Genomic DNA, 16,808 nt, shown 5'->3' on the forward strand with positions numbered 1-16,808 from the left:
TTCCTTTCATATGTTCACACCTCTAATGAGCAATTAAAAAGTCGTCACTTAGGGGCATCAAAAAAAAAAAAAAAATGTAACGGATACTCCTCTCCAAATACTTTTGGCTTACACGTGAGCTGTAGCAGCGCTCCAATTGGCTGTCTCCTATTTCTCGGTCGGGGCGCAAAAAATGCGCCCCCTGATCTGCAGCCTGCTCTAACTTATAGGACACAAGAAGAAGCCATGACAAGACTTGTTGAAGAGAAAAGGAAGTTGTCCGAGAAATTGAGTGCATCAAGGAAGAAAAGACAGACAGAAACACAGAAAGAGAACATATGTGACTACATAAAACAACCTGAGAAGTTTGTGGGCCAGAGGGTGCAACACAACTGCTGCGAAGAAAAGGATTCAGCAATATATATTATATGTAAACAGTGTAGTGATGGTCTTTCTGGCTTGAGTGGGTACTACCAGACGGACGAAGACTCTGACCAGTGGCGGCTGGCCAATAAAGGGTGCTAGGGCGCCGCCCCCACCTTCCAACGCAGCCCCACTTCCAGTTGCTACTTGTGTTGCTGTTGTGTTGTGTTGCTACTTGTGTGCTACTTATGTTGTTATGTTATGTTACTTGTAAAAGATTTTTTAAAAATAAACATTGTTATCTGTGTGTGTGTAAAATTCACTGTGAAAATACATAGGGGAGGAGTCGGGGCGCCGGCCGAATGGCAGTCTATGGCAGTCCAAATACTTTTGGCTTACACGTGAGCTGTAGCAGCGCTCCAATTGGCTGTCTCCTATTTCTCGGTCGGGGCGCAAAAAATGCGCCCCCTGATCTGCAGCCTGCTCTAACTTATAGGACACAAGAAGAAGCCATGACAAGACTTGTTGAAGAGAAAAGGAAGTTGTCCGAGAAATTGAGTGCATCAAGGAAGAAAAGACAGACAGAAACACAGAAAGAGAACATCTGTGACTACATAAAACAACCTGAGAAGTTAGTGGGCCAGAGGGTGCAACACAACTGCTGCGAAGAAAAGGATTCAGCAATATATATTATATGTAAACAGTGTAGTGATGGTCTTTCTGGCTTGAGTGGGTACTACCAGACGGACGAAGACTCTGACCAGTGGCGGCTGGCCAATAAAGGGCGCTAGGGCGCCGCCCCCACCTTCCAACGCAGCCCCACTTCCAGTTGCTACTTGTGTTGCTGTTGTGTTGTGTTGCTACTTGTGTGCTACTTATGTTGTTATGTTATGTTACTTGTAAAAGATTCTGTCAGCATGCATACATTTTAAAACAATTAAATAAAAGTGTAAATAAATAAATAAAAGTGTTTTTTGAATGAACTCAACCCCAATGTGTTGAATTGATATAGATGTAGACTGACAATGTATCAAATATACACATTCTGCAGTTACAAATTATACATTTAACTACAACATTTACATCACAATGGTGCATTTCTTGGAATCTCTAACATTGAAATGTATGAAATATTCCCCTCTTTGTATAGTTTTGTAATTTATTTAAAGTGTAATTACTGTGGATATCTTTGTTTTAAATGAAGAAAAGTGGGCATTTTCACATGATGTGGAGCCCAACATCACGGCAGCTTGTCCAAGTATGTGATATTTCTCCCTGTGTTGTCCGGCAACACTTTCTTTATTTTCTTAATATTTGATGTAGTGACACCACTTTCGGTTTACCGCAAATCTACTTCCGGTTAATCTACTTCCGGTTTGGGAGTTCGTTATTTGCCAGAGAGAGACCGAGACGTTACGTTTGTTCATCATTCAACATCCATGTTCAGTTTTACACAAAGCAATGTTGTAAGTACGAAATATCAAGTGTTGGATTGTTAGCTTTATATATATGGTAGAGGTGCTTCCTCAGCACTGAACAGCGGCAGGCCTTCGCTCCCTACTTTAGCGAGGAGTACACTGAGGAGCTGCTGGGTCTGCACGAGGGTGAGATCCTGAGGCTGAACCAGCACTTTGAAGAGCACAAGGAGCTGTTTGAGGGGGTCCACCACTGGGAGGACAGCTGGAGGCTCTTCCTGGATCTAGAGAGAAAAGCCACAGACCCCACCAGGTTGACCAACAGAGGAGGGGCCCTCCTCAAAGAGGAGAGACAGAGGTCAGAGTTGCACAAAAGCCTGCCCAAGCTTGAGAAGAAGCTGAAAGCCTGAAGAAGCAAGAGAGACCTTGAGAACCAGAGAACAGAAGAGACCCTGGCAACACAGAAGAGGAAGAGGAAGGTAGAGGAAGAGTTGGGGCCTGCACGGAGGAGACGAGGTGGGAGCTGGTCTGACCAGCGGTGGCTCGGTACCGAGGAGAGGAGGGAGGAGGATCTGATTGCGGATATGGGCTTCCTGTCTGTCACAGACTGGTGGTTCGGTACCGAGGAGAGGAAGGAGGAGGATCTGATTGCGGATATGGGCTTCCTGTCTGTCACAGACTAGTAACTCTCCACCTCTGACTGACAGCTCGATCCCTCCTCTACTTTGAATGAACTCAACCCCAATGTGTTGAATTGATATAGATTTATGAAGTAGTAGTAATAATATTAAGATAAGATTTCTGTCAGCATGCATACATTTTAAAACAATTATAAATAAAAGTGTTTTTTGAATGAACTCAACCCCAATGTGTTGAATTGATATAGATGTAGACTGACAATGTATCAAATATACACATTCTGCAGTTACAAATTATACATTTAACTACAACATTTACATCACAATGGTGCATTTCTTGGAATCTCTAACATTGAAATGTATGAAATATTCCCCTTTGTATAGTTTTGTAATTTATTTAAAGTGTAATTACTGTGGATATCTTTGTTTAAAATGAAGAAAAGTGGGCATTTTCACATGATGTGGAGCCCAACATCACGGCAGCTTGTCCAAGTATGTGATATTTCTCCCCCTGAGGTTCTCTGACTTTGTGAAGGCCAGGACTATGTATTTGTGTGTGATTATTTCAAATGTTTGTTTTTACCAGTTCAATACACCTGATTTGAAAAGCCACTCTACGCCTCTTTCTTTGATGAACTTTATTGACAAGGTTTAGCTAGATGTTACCAGAGAACATCATAGTAAAAAAACATATTAGATTTTGATAGATTTTCCTGGCTTACCAGGGACAAGAACACGACTGGAAAAGGAATAATAACATTATTGGAATTCACGATGAGGAAGAGTGAGGTGCTCGCAGCGGAGTCTGTGGCATGCTTGAATAAAGCCCTGTGCCACTTGAAGGGCATCTGGGATGAGATCGGCATCCCAGAAGACCAGAGACTGGAGAGAGGTCATGTGGTCAAGAACCATATCAAAAGTTTGCTGGACACGGTGATTGCTGAGGAGGAGTCCCGAAGGAAGAGACTCCTTATAAGCATGGAGAAATGCAGGAAAGATCTGGACACACTCTGTCTGGAACTGCACACATCCCATGTTGAGGAGGAGCGGGGGAACAGCATGCTCCAGCAGGAGAAGGACATCCGGACTCGGGTGGAGGTTCTGTTGAAGGAGAAGAACCAGAGGATGCAGCGGCTCAAAGCCCTGGTCGAGCAGGACCAGGACCTGTGTGACATCCTCTGCGCCCAGCCCTTCTCCATCGCCCCCAAGGACGTCCGTATGCGTATAATATATTGGGGTAGAGGGGTTGTATAATATATTGGGGTAGAGGGGTAGTATAATATATAGGGGTAGAGGGGTAGTATAATATATAGGGGTAGAGGGGTAGTATAATATATAGGGGTAGAGGGGTAGTATAATATATAGGGGTAGAGGGGTAGTATAATATATAGGGGTAGAGGGGTAGTATAATATATAGGGGTAGAGGGGTAGTATAATATATTGGGGTAGAGGGGTAGTATAATATATAGGGGTAGAGAGGTAGTATAATATATAGGGGTAGAGGGGTAGTATAATATATTGGGGTAGAGGGGTAGTATAATATATGGGGGTAGAGGGGTAGTATAATGTATTGGGGTAGTATAATATCCCTGACATGGAATCCATATAAAATACATCTGTGGGACCGGCTGCAGGTCCCGGAGGAGGAGAGAGGGGCCTTCTCTGATCACATGGTCCAGTCCAAGAAGAAGAACCTGGAGGCGTTACAAGAGGAGATCAGGCGTCTGGAGGAGCTCAAACTGCTGAACATCCGTCACGTCACGAAGAAGATGATTGGACATTAGTGTCAGTCATGCGGGCGCTCTCGAAGATAACGGCCGCTACCAAACTACTCCTGTCTTCTCAACTATCAGCTGCAACTCATTACATCAGGCAGTCAAGATGAGCGCATTGTCAACGCCCGTCTCCCGGGTACGTCAGTGGGCCTCGCCGTCCCTGAAGCACATGGGCGCCTCTCCGACCACCAGCACCCCGCTACTGGCGTCTTTTCCTGGCAACGACGATGAGCTGGAGCGGCGGCAGAGGCGTCAATCCCGGGTCATTGACCTACAAAGTGCGCCTGAATCGCCGTTTAAGGAGTCTGCCTCTCATAGCACCACAGGGACCCCCGCTGCTGTGCCCAAGCTGTCAAACGCACAGATTTCAGAGCATTACTCCACCTGCATCAAGCTGTCCACGGAAAATAATATTACAACCAAGAACGCCTTTGGTCTCCACCTGATTGATTACATGGCTGACATCCTCAAGCAGAAGGATTCTGAGGCCACAAACTTCAAGGTGGCTGCTGGGACGCTGGACGCCAGTACAAAGATTTACGCCGTCAGAGTGGATGCTGTCCACGCCGACGCCTACAGAGTGCTGGGAGGTCTGGGTTCTGAGACTAAGCCTGCTGAAGACATCTCACCCTGCAAAAACTCTCTCGTCACGCGCACACACTCGCGCAAAACCTTGTATTATTCTCCAGCGATGGCACAGCGCGAAGCGAAGTGTGGAGTGTGGAGTGTGGAGTGTCGACTATGCCGTAACATCATGGTACTATAGAACCACAAAGGCCCATAAAACAAGACTCCAGACAGCCCAAAATAAACTGGTTAGGCTTCTGCTAGGCCTCAACCCTAGGACACATCTAACCGCTGCTCATTTTTTGAGCCTTGATTGGCTACGAGTAGTTGACAGAGTGCAGCAGCTTGCACTGGGCCTGGTCTTCAAGATACGCTACACCACAAAGACACCCAAGTACCTGTCAACATACTTCCAGAAAGTGAACAACGTCCACACATACAACACCAGAGGAAGCTCCACGAACCACGTTCAACCGCGTTGCACCACAAACAAGGGGTTAAACTCGTTTGCAAACTATGCAGTAAAAATGTGGAACGCCCTTCCTATAATCTTAAAGGAGTGCAAAACACTGCCCACCTTCAAAACCACTCTCAAAAAACATTTACAGGAGGCTGCAATCCGTAACTGGACCCTCTAAATCAAAAATCAGATTAAAAGACCCGAACTACCCACTGTACATACTTTGTGTTTTGTCCCCCGCCCCCACCTGTGGTGTATGTCCCCACCTGTCCTACCCGCTGTACATACCTTATGTTTTGTTGTATTGTTCTTCCCATGATGGATGTATGTTTATCTTGTAGATAGTAATAGTTATTTGTCTGTATTATCTTGTAGATAGTACTAGTTTTTTTTTGTCTGTCTTACATGTAACGATGAATTGAGAATCAAGGACCCCAATTGAAATAAGCCAGTGGCTTTCTTGGGTTTTTATCCTGTTAGTTGACCTTGTATGTAATATGTACTTTCATGTACCTACTTCTGCAAATCTTCTAATAAAGTTTTCAATCAATCAAACGTCACCGAGGCCATCCGGTCAGAGGTAGCTGTGTTATGGTAGAGGTGCTTCCTCAGCACTGAACAGCGGCAGGCCTTCGCTCCCTACTTTAGCGAGGAGTACACTGAGGAGCTGCTGGGTCTGCACGAGGGTGAGATCCTGAGGCTGAACCAGCACTTTGAAGAGCACAAGGAGCTGTTTGAGGGGGTCCACCACTGGGAGGACAGCTGGAGGCTCTTCCTGGATCTAGAGAGAAAAGCCACAGACCCCACCAGGTTGACCAACAGAGGAGGGGCCCTCCTCAAAGAGGAGAGACAGAGGTCAGAGTTGCACAAAAGCCTGCCCAAGCTTGAGAAGAAGCTGAAAGCCTGAAGAAGCAAGAGAGACCTTGAGAACCAGAGAACAGAAGAGACCCTGGCAACACAGAAGAGGAAGAGGAAGGTAGAGGAAGGTAGAGGAAGAGTTGGGGCCTGCACGGAGGAGACGAGGTGGGAGCTGGTCTGACCAGCGGTGGTCTGACCAGCGGTGGCTCGGTACCGAGGAGAGGAGGGAGGAGGATCTGATTGCGGATATGGGCTTCCTGTCTGTCACAGACTGGTGGTTCGGTACCGAGGAGAGGAAGGAGGAGGATCTGATTGCGGATATGGGCTTCCTGTCTGTCACAGACTAGTAACTCTCCACCTCTGACTGACAGCTCGATCCCTCCTCTACTTTGAATGAACTCAACCCCAATGTGTTGAATTGATATAGATTTATGAAGTAGTAGTAATAATATTAAGATAAGATTTCTGTCAGCATGCATACATTTTAAAACAGTTATAAATAAAAGTGTTTTTTGAATTAACTCAACCCCAATGTGTTGAATTGATATAGATGTAGACTGACAATGTATCAAATATACACATTCTGCAGTTACAAATTATACATTTAACTACAACATTTACATCACAATGGTGCATTTCTTGGAATCTCTAACATTGAAATGTATGAAATATTCCCCTCTTTGTATAGTTTTGTAATTTATTTAAAGTGTAATTACTGTGGATATCTTTGTTTAAAATGAAGAAAAGTGGGCATTTTCACATGATGTGGAGCCCAACATCACGGCAGCTTGTCCAAGTATGTGATATTTCTCCCCCTGAGGTTCTCTGCCTTTGTGAAGGCCAGGACTATGTATTTGTGTGTGATTATTTCAAATTTTAGTTTTTACCAGTTCAATACACCTGATTTGAAAAGCCACTCTACGCCTCTTTCTTTGATGAACTTTATTGACAAGGTTTAGCTAGATGTTACCAGAGAACATCATAGTAAAAAAACATATTAGATTTTGATAGATTTTCCTGCCTTACCAGGGACAAGAACACGACTGGAAAAGGAATAATAACATTATTGGAATTCACGATGAGGAAGAGTGAGGTGCTCGCAGCGGAGTCTGTGGCATGCTTGAATAAAGCCCTGTGCCACTTGAAGGGCATCTGGGATGAGATCGGCATCCCAGAAGACCAGAGACTGGAGAGAGGTCATGTGGTCAAGAACCATATCAAAAGTTTGCTGGACACGATGATTGCTGAGGAGGAGTCCCGAAGGAAGAGACTCCTGATAAGCATGGAGAAATGCAGGAAAGATCTGGACACACTCTGTCTGGAACTGCACACACCCCATGTTGAGGAGGAGCGGGGGAACAGCATGCTCCAGCAGGAGAAGGACATCCGGACTCGGGTGGAGGTTCTGTTGAAGGAGAAGAACCAGAGGATGCAGCGGCTCAAAGCCCTGGTCGAGCAGGACCAGGACCTGTGTGACATCCTCTGCTCCCAGCCCTTCTCCATCGCCCCCAAGGACGTCCGTATGCGTATAATATATAGGGGTAGAGGGGTAGTATAATATATAGGGGTAGAGGGGTAGTATAATATATAGGGGTAGAGGGGTAGTATAATATATAGGGGTAGAGGGGTAGTATAATATATGGGGGTAGAGGGGTAGTATAATGTATTGGGGTAGTATAATATCCCTGACATGGAATCCATATAAAATACATCCATGAATGTTGCTGATGTTTACCAACATGTTTATAACATCAACGCAGAATATTACAGTTTTAGTTCATGTTTTAGCCTACCAGGCCCAAAGAGGAGCCTACCAGGCCCAAAGAGGAGCCTACCAGGCCCAAAGAGGAGCCTACCAGGCCCAGCGAGGAGCCTACCAGGCCCAAAGAGGAGCCTACCAGGCCCAAAGAGGAGCCTACCAGGCCCAAAGAGGAGCCTACCAGGCCCAAAGAGGAGCCTACCAGGCCCAAAGAGGAGCCTACCAGGCCCAAAGAGGAGCCTACCAGGCCCAAAGAGGAGCCTACCAGGCCCAAAGAGGCGCCTACCAGGCCCAGCGAGGAGCCTACCAGGCCCAGGGAGCAGCCAGCCTGGAGGACCAACCCGGAGGGGTGTGTGTGTGTGTGTGTGTGTGTGTGTGTGTGTGTGTGTGCTGAGTAGAGATCAACGTGGGTCTTGTGTGTAAATTACCAGAGAGTCTATTGAAGTTCAAACAGCCTCACAGTCATCCATGAACCCCACCGTGAGAGGGTCCAGAATCTGTGGGACCGGCTGCAGGTCCCGGAGGAGGAGAGAGGGGCCTTCTCTGATCACATGGTCCAGTCCAAGAAGAAGAAGAACCTGGAGGCGTTACAAGAGGAGATCAGGCGTCTGGAGGAGCTCAAACTGCTGAACATCCGTCACGTCACCGAGGCCATCCGGTCAGAGGTAGCTGTGTTATGGTAGAGGTGCTTCCTCAGCACTGAACAGCGGCAGGCCTTCGCTCCCTACTTTAGCGAGGAGTACACTGAGGAGCTGCTGGGTCTGCACGAGGGTGAGATCCTGAGGCTGAACCAGCACTTTGAAGAGCACAAGGAGCTGTTTGAGGGGGTCCACCACTGGGAGGACAGCTGGAGGCTCTTCCTGGATCTAGAGAGAAAAGCCACAGACCCCACCAGGTTGACCAACAGAGGAGGGGCCCTCCTCAAAGAGGAGAGACAGAGGTCAGAGTTGCACAAAAGCCTGCCCAAGCTTGAGAAGAAGCTGAAAGCCCAGATAGACGTGTGGGAGCAGGAGCAGGGGCGGGACTTCCTGGTCAACGGACAGCAGTTCCTGCAGTTTGTGGAGGAGCAGTGGGAGACGCACCGCGTAGAGAAGGAGCAGGAGAAACTGGAGAGACAATTGAAGAAAAGCAAGCAGACAGAAATGGATATGCTCTATGGAACGTCCGTCAGAACACCAACTCAAAGGAGGTTCCTTGGCACTGTGACCCCCAGTAAAACACGAAAGCTCAATGCCACCCAAGAGTGTTTACACCTGACTCAACTGTTGACACATATGGATGCATGTAAGTATGCACCACCCATTGTCCATGAGGACAATCAGGGCCATATTCCACAAAGCTCGATAAAGTTCTAAGCCTCGATAAAGTTCTAAGCCTCGGAAATGTTAGCTTGTGTTCGGTGCCATCAATGTGGCTCAAATAATTCGCTGCTTGGTTGAGCTCCTTCTGAGTCAGATATAATTAGCCTGGTCTTGACCAGGCTAAAACACAGGCTATAGTCATCCGTGCGTCAAAAAAGGCTCACAGGCGGAAACTAAACCCTGAACGAAAGTTCCTCATGTGTCTTTTAGGAAATATTAGTTCCCACTTCACATGAGATAGATAGATTAGATAGTTTGACTGTGTGATAGATAGATAATTTGATATTTTGAAAGTGTGATCGATCGATAGATAGTTTGATTGTGTGATAGATAACTTGATATTTTGAAAGTGTGATAGATAGATAAAGAAAAGAGTGTAAAAAAAAAAAAAGTAATTGTCTCAACTTGCATTGCCGTCATGACAGCGGTCTCGCATATCTGTGGAGCCATTGGCAGCGTATATTAAGCAGGAGAAAGAAATTAAGGGAATAAATATGCCGGGGGGAGGAGTTAGCATAATCCATCAATATGCAGATGACACGACATGTACTGTCAGGGATGTAAATAGTGTGAACAAAATAATGGGGTGTGTAAACATATATGGAAAGGCTTCTGGTGCAAAAGTGAATGTTGATAAGTCTGAAATGTTGTGTATAGGGGGAGTGAATACAGCCAATTGTGTTTTTGATTTGAAAATTGTAAAGGGGATGATACAAGTGTTGGGGATATATCTTGGAGAGGATGACAGGGAGGCTGTTGATTACACATGGACAGGGGTTTTGAATAAAATAAGAACAACATTGAATTATTGGAAGCAAAGGAACATGAAACTGAAGGGAAAAGTGGTAATTGTTAATGCACTGTTAATGTCAAAATATGTTTATGTATTAGGAGTATTGAATGTACCAGAGTGGGTTCTAAAAGAAACCAGGATGTTAGTGTCAGATTTTTTGTGGAGAGGAAAGGGGGTTAAAATAGCGTATGATGTATTAGTAGTAGGGGTGTAAATCACCAGCTTCATCACGATACGATATTATATCGATTTGTTTCTATGACGATACGATGTTTGACGATATCACAATGTCAGTCACGATACGATTTCGATTCGATTCGATTCAAGATCGATATGACGATATGATCGATATGACGCGATATCATATGCCAATCTAACACAATTATCAATTGTAATAAGTGGTAATTAACATACAGCTCATTAACATACACACACACACACACACAGGTTCAGAGAGACATCCAGTCACACACGCACACACACACACACACACACGTCCACACACGTGTCACACACGTCCAGCAGGTCTGATATTGGTCTGAATGGATTCGCCTCGAAGAGTAGATGTTAAAAAATATATTTGGTGTCCAAAACGGTCAATGTATTCGGCCATTAGACTCCCGTTAGACGCACTCTCATTAGACGCACTCACACAAGCCGAACATTTCCGAAGATCACCGGAGATTGCCGAACGCGAGAGGAGGAGGAGCCGAGAAGTGGAGCCGAGCCGGTAGACAGTCACACACGGAGAATGCGAGTCACACATTGCGAACGCGAGTATGTTACCTTTCCTGGTTCAGAGAGACTTACTGTCTCTCATCAAAAATGAAAAACATTCGTATCTTTTTCAAGTCTCTCTCTCTCTCTGCGCGCATAAGATGACGATATAGATCGATGTTTTTACATTGCATCGATGTAATCAGATCGTTAGTCAATGAATCGATGCATCGATGTGAATCGATGTATCGTTACACCCCTAATTAGTAGCAGATTATGATAAAGGAGGGTTGAAACTGGTAGATTTGGAAGTAAAGATGAGGGCAATGAGAGTCAGAACAGTCAAAAGGTTTTTGTATGGGGAGGAAGGACATGGATGGAAAGGATACTGTAGGGAATGGGTACATAGATGTGGGGGGGGTGGGGATTATGGGTTGTTGATGTGCTTTAAAGTACGGATGTATGATAGGGTGCCGGAATTCTATAAAGAGGTGTTTAAAGCCTGGGGTAGTTTTTTGCCTCAGGTAGGATATGAGTGTGAGAAGAGAGGGGAGATACTAAATGTTCCAGTTTTATTGAACCCGGTAATAAGAAGAGAGGGGAAAATGTTAGAATCTAGGAGTTTCTGGAGGGCAGGACTGATTAGAGTAAGGGATTTTAGGTATGAGGTAGTGCCAGGGTTCCTATCAGAGCAGGCAATCATTGAAGTTGTTAGGGAAACAGATGAGGAGATGAGAAGGGGAGAAATAGTGAGCATGTATAATAAAATAAAGCAGAGTATACCAGGGGAGTGGGTGAGTAGGTTAGATAGGGAGTTAAAAGGGAAGGAGCAAACAGAGTTACCTAAGTTAAGACTAGGGAAAGGGGAAACAGTGCGGGACTTCTCAGCGGTTAAGGTGAAGGAGTGCTACTGGGCACTGTTGGAGAGCAGAGTGAAGGAGCCTGCGGCAGAGAAGGTGTGGAGGCAGGTGTTCCCAGGATTGGAGGTGAAGAACATATGGAGGAATTTATTTTTAAAATATAATAGTTTAGAATGTACTCATTTTGATTTTATGCTTAGGCATAACAGGGTTTATACTAAGGTGGTGTTGCATCAGGTAGACAGAACAGTTTCGAGGGAGTGTGATGTGTGTGGGATACAGGATGAGAACTTAATGCACATGCTTTTTGAATGTAGAGAAATGAAGGGATTCGAAGAAAGGTTGAAAGGACTAGTGAAGAAGCATTGGGGGGTGGAGGTGGTGGGGATGCAGGAGTGGAGGAGGATGGTGGTTTTTGGGGTGGAGGGAAAGAGAAGGGGAATGAATATATGGTGTTTAAATTATGTATTATCACAGGCTAGGTATGCAATTTATTTGAGGAGGAATTTAGCAAGATTTGAGGGAAAGTGGATAACGGTGTGGAAAGTCTTTGAGGGATTGGTCAGGAAGAATGTGGGACTGATGCACAAGACAGGGCAAAAAGATTTTGAGAAGTTGTTTATTAGGGATTGTGGGTTTATAAGAGTGGTGGTGGATGGAGGGTTGGAGTTTGATTTAGATTTTTGAAGATGTTTTGTGTGTTGCATTCATTTGTTATTGATTTATGATAAAGGGTTATCTTGGTTATGAAGGACTGACGGAATAATAGATGGATGCATCTCATACCAAAATGGTATGGGTGTGTTTTGTTTTTATCTATTGGTTTTTAATTTATTTTATTTGAATTAGAATACAATGAAGGCTATAAAATGAACATGTATGAATATGTATAGCTATGATTGTATTTAAAAGAATATTTTTATAATAAAAGAGAAAAAAAAAAGGCTGCGGACTCGAGTTCCAAAGGTTGTGAGTTCGAGACTTGACTAAGTCATTCATTTTTTTTTTTTACATTTAACTGAAGATTTCATGCAAAGGTTTCAAACACCATTGTAATCGTGTCAGTTCTTGTAAATTAGCCTGCACCATAATTTTATAGCCTACAATACTTTTGTAGATGAGATTTTAGATTAGATTCAGACAACGAAATGCAGTAAAAAGTGCGCCTGAAGAGGGATTTGAACCACCGATATAAAATGACGAATAAATCCTATGGCAGCGGTGGATACCACTAGGCCATTGTGGCAATATGACGGTTTGTAGCCTGCTGCTCATATCACCACAGTAGTAAATATTCATTTATTAAAATATGAACATATAACAATAACTGGGGCTAGTATGACCTACGCATTTAATCGGTCAGCAATTTCTTGCCAAACCATTTCCCTCGCCTTGTTAATTGCGGCAGTATTGCACTATTTTACATCTTATTTTTCCGTCTTCATAAAAAATCAATAATTCGGAATGCTGCGCAAATGTAGTACCCCTGCAGAGTGGAGTATCTTCATTTCGACAGATCGACTCTACTGGGCTGCGTATGTCTGCGTGCACGCGCCCATATCGAAGATTTGTAAGCCTGTCTTCTGTGAACACTGATGACACAAGGCTGATCCTCATTCGAGGAATCACCTGAGGCTTGAATACCAATCTCGAGGTCCCTGAGCGCCGCATTTAATTATAGCGCAGCTATATTAAGCCACCGTTAGTGGAATATGGCCCAGGGAACGATTGCATTAGCTAAGAACCCAGTCCGCAGACAAAAATCCAAACACATTGATATAAAGTACCATTTCATCAGGTCTACAGTACAGAATGGACAGATCTGTTTGCAATATTGTCCCACAGATCAAATGGTGGCTGATGTGTTTAGCAAACCAGTAACTAAGGACAAATTGGTTAGGTTCACAAAGGTTATGTTTGGGAGAGAAACCACATCAGTGTGAGTAATGACCAAGCGGTCAATTTTTGTTTTGGTTTTCTTGCTTTATTTTTTTCAAAGTGTTATAAGAGAATACCAGTGAAAATTTGAAGACTGTTTGTAAATGATGATGATGATGATGATGATGATGTATATTCTTGTTTCACAGGAGGGGAACAATATCAGTGCCAGCTTTTGTTTGTTTGATTGATGGAATGACAGCCCCAAAGAGTGTTATGGAAATTGTAGGCTACTGATTGTTACTGATTTGTTTATTTTTCTCTCCATCTTAGATTGGTCAGGTGAGAGCAAGTGGGGGTGTTGACATGAGTGTGCTCTCCAGTCATCCCTATCCCAGTGTGAGTGGGGCATAATTGATTGATTGACACCAGCTGTGTGACATGAATGATTGAGCCAGCTGATCCTATATATGTGACCATTCCCACAATAAAAGTTGCTTCCTTGATAACATGAACCCTGTCTGACAGCGTATGATTCCTCCGTTCAGTGTGCAGTCCGATCGTTATCGTTTTAGCCAATACGCAATAACCAACGTTTAACAATCGCAAAACTGATTGCCTCAATCAAGACAACAATGTCTGATCAACAGCCTCACACGCCAGCGCAGGCGGAGGAGAATTCCTCCTGCGAAACTTCATCAACCTTTTGGAGCCACCGGCACACCATGTCCCTCATTCGGGACAGATCCGTATCAGAGGATGAGAGGGTGGCAAGGGGCGTGCCACTACAGGGATCTTCTGATCGACAGGGCATAGTGTGTCCACAGGGCACACAGAGAGACCTTGAGAACCAGAGAACAGAAGAGACCCTGGCGTCACAGAAGAGGAAGAGGAAGGTAGAGGAAGGCAGAGGAAGAGTTGGGGCCTGCACGGAGGAGACGAGGTGGGAGCTGGTCTGACCAGCGGTGGCTCGGTACCGAGGAGAGGAGGGAGGAGGATCTGATTGCGGATATGGGCTTCCTGTCTGTCACAGACTGGTGGTTCGGTACCGAGGAGAGGAAGGAGGAGGATCTGATTGCGGATATGGGCTTCCTGTCTGTCACAGACTAGTAACTCTCCACCTCTGACTGACAGCTCGATCCCTCCTCTACTTTGAATGAACTCAACCCCAATGTGTTGAATTGATATAGATTTATGAAGTAGTAGTAATAATATTAAGATAAGATTTCTGTCAGCATGCATACATTTTAAAACAATTATAAATAAAAGTGTTTTTTGAATGAACTCAACCCCAATGTGTTGAATTGACCCCACCAGGTTGACCAACAGAGGTCAGAAAATACCGGTACCGTTTCTAACTTCTGATTGGGTGGGCAGACTAGCCCGCCTCCTCCAACATCTCCCACTGCCCACCCCCTCTTCTTTCTGTCATAAACACAGCGCTCTGAAGCAGACAACCCGTAGACTGGTTGGCGACTTTGTCGCTATATCTGGCGACTTTCCAGACCCCCATGGCGACTTAATTAGTCAAAAGCGACCAGCGACAAATCTAGCTACTTTTTCTGGTCATTTGGGGAATTACTGTAAAGCAGACAACCCGTAGACTGGTTGGCGACTTTGTCGCTATATCTGGCGACTTTCCAGACCCCCATGGCGACTTAATTAGTCAAAAGCGACCAGCGACAAATCTAGCTACTTTTTCTGGTCATTTGGGGAATTACTGTAAAGCAGACAACCCGTAGACTGGTTGGCGACTTTGTCGCTATATCTGGCGACTTTCCAGACCCCCATGGCGACTTAATTAGTCAAAAGCGACCAGCGACAAATCTAGCTACTTTTTCTGGTCATTTGGGGAATTACTGTATTTTTTATTTTTGTAGGGTAACCTCTCTGTACCCTACAGAGAGGTTACCCTACAGAGAGGTTAGCCTACAGAGAGGTTAGCGTACAGAGAGGTTAGCCTACAGCAGGGTTAGCCTACAGAGAGGTTAGCCTACAGCAGGGTTAGCCTACAGAGAGGTTAGCCTACAGAGAGGTTAGTCTACAGAGAGGTTAGTCTTCAGAGAGGTTAGCCTACAGCAGGGTTAGCCTACAGAGAGGTTAGCCTACAGAGAGGTTACCCTACTGTATTTTTTTATTTTTGAGGAGAAGGAGAGTCAGACACTTTTGCTCAGCCACCATAGTGGCTATCCATAGGAAAACAACTGATTTTCACAGTGCCTTCTTAAGTTATATTCTTTCATAACAGACACGCTGTCTCCACACACAAGACACACAGGCTTTCCTTTTACTTCTTTTCGCCTCCCACCTGTCTTGAAACCCCCTGTCTGTTTTCAGCGTCTACTTTTCACTGTGCTGCTGCTCTGCTCATGACGAGTACTGAAGTGAAGCGAAGACGCGGGGTCGCGCTCGCTCGCGGGCACTCGGTACTCGCCAATGCACTCGCAGTGCATCTTGGGACTTGTAGTATTATGGTGCTAAGGGCACAGAATACTGCGGGCCGGTTTTAATAGTAATTAAATATCATCCCGCGGGCAAGAGAGAACTCATTCACGGGCCTGATCTGGCTTTGACACATGTGCTGTAAAGCATCTAACATGTCCTGTGTTCCACAATTCATGTTAAAACCGAGCTCAAGAGAGACGAGTAGGCCTACAGTCTCCCCAGAGAGAGCCTTGGTACAGCAAGGTTAGCCTACAGCAGGGTTAGTCTACAGAGAGGGTAGCCTACAGAGAGGTTAGCCTACAGCAAGGTTAGCCTACAGAGAGGTTAGTCTACAGAGAGGTTAGCCTACAGCAGGGTTAGCCTACAGAGAGGTTAGCCTACAGAGAGGTTAGCCTACAGAGAAGTTAGCCTACAGAGAGGTTAGCCTACAGAGAGGTTAGTCTACAGAGAGGTTAGCCTACAGAGAGGTTAGTCTACAGAGAGGTTAGCCTACAGAGAGGTTAGCCTACAGAGAGGTTACCCTACAGAGAGGTTAGCCTACAGCAGGGTTAGCCTACAGAGAGGTTAGCCTACAGAGAGGTTAGCCTACAGCGAGGTTAGCCTACAGAGAGGTTAGCCTACAGAGAGGTTAGTCTATAGAGGTTAGCCTACAGAGAGGTTACCCTACAGAGAGGTTACCCTACAGAGAGGTTACCCTACAGAGAGGTTAGCATACAGAGAGGTTAGCCTACAGCAGGGTTAGCCTACAGAGAGGTTATCCTACAGAGAGGTTAGTCTACAGAGAGGTTAGCCTACAGAGAGGTTAGCCTACTACAGAGAGGTTAGCATACAGAGAGGTTAGCCTACAGAGAGGTTATCCTACAGAGAGGTTAGCCTACAGAGAGGTTAGTCTTCAGCAGTGATGCCGGTAACGCGATACTAAGTAACGCGATACTCTAAT

The 16,808-nt window shown here is 45.1% G+C and overlaps 2 pseudogenes across 2 annotated transcripts; both read left to right on the forward strand.

Moving 5' to 3' along the window:
* Nucleotides 1-3,169: 3,169 nt before the first annotated feature.
* Nucleotides 3,170-6,104, forward strand: LOC308154485 (protein regulator of cytokinesis 1-like; annotated as a pseudogene). Its single transcript has 3 exons — nt 3,170-3,611; nt 4,010-4,152; nt 5,754-6,104. The product of its transcript is annotated as a protein regulator of cytokinesis 1-like (transcript).
* A 1,029-nt stretch (nt 6,105-7,133) lies between these two features.
* LOC308154487 (protein regulator of cytokinesis 1-like) lies at nt 7,134-14,745 on the forward strand (annotated as a pseudogene). The gene is made up of 4 exons: nt 7,134-7,575; nt 7,844-8,140; nt 8,277-9,098; nt 14,741-14,745. The product of its transcript is annotated as a protein regulator of cytokinesis 1-like (transcript).
* Nucleotides 14,746-16,808: the final 2,063 nt, after the last annotated feature.

Source organism: Nansenia antarctica (genome assembly GCF_963989245.1).
Source record: "Nansenia antarctica genome assembly, chromosome: 3".
Lineage (NCBI taxonomy): Eukaryota > Metazoa > Chordata > Actinopteri > Argentiniformes > Microstomatidae > Nansenia > Nansenia antarctica.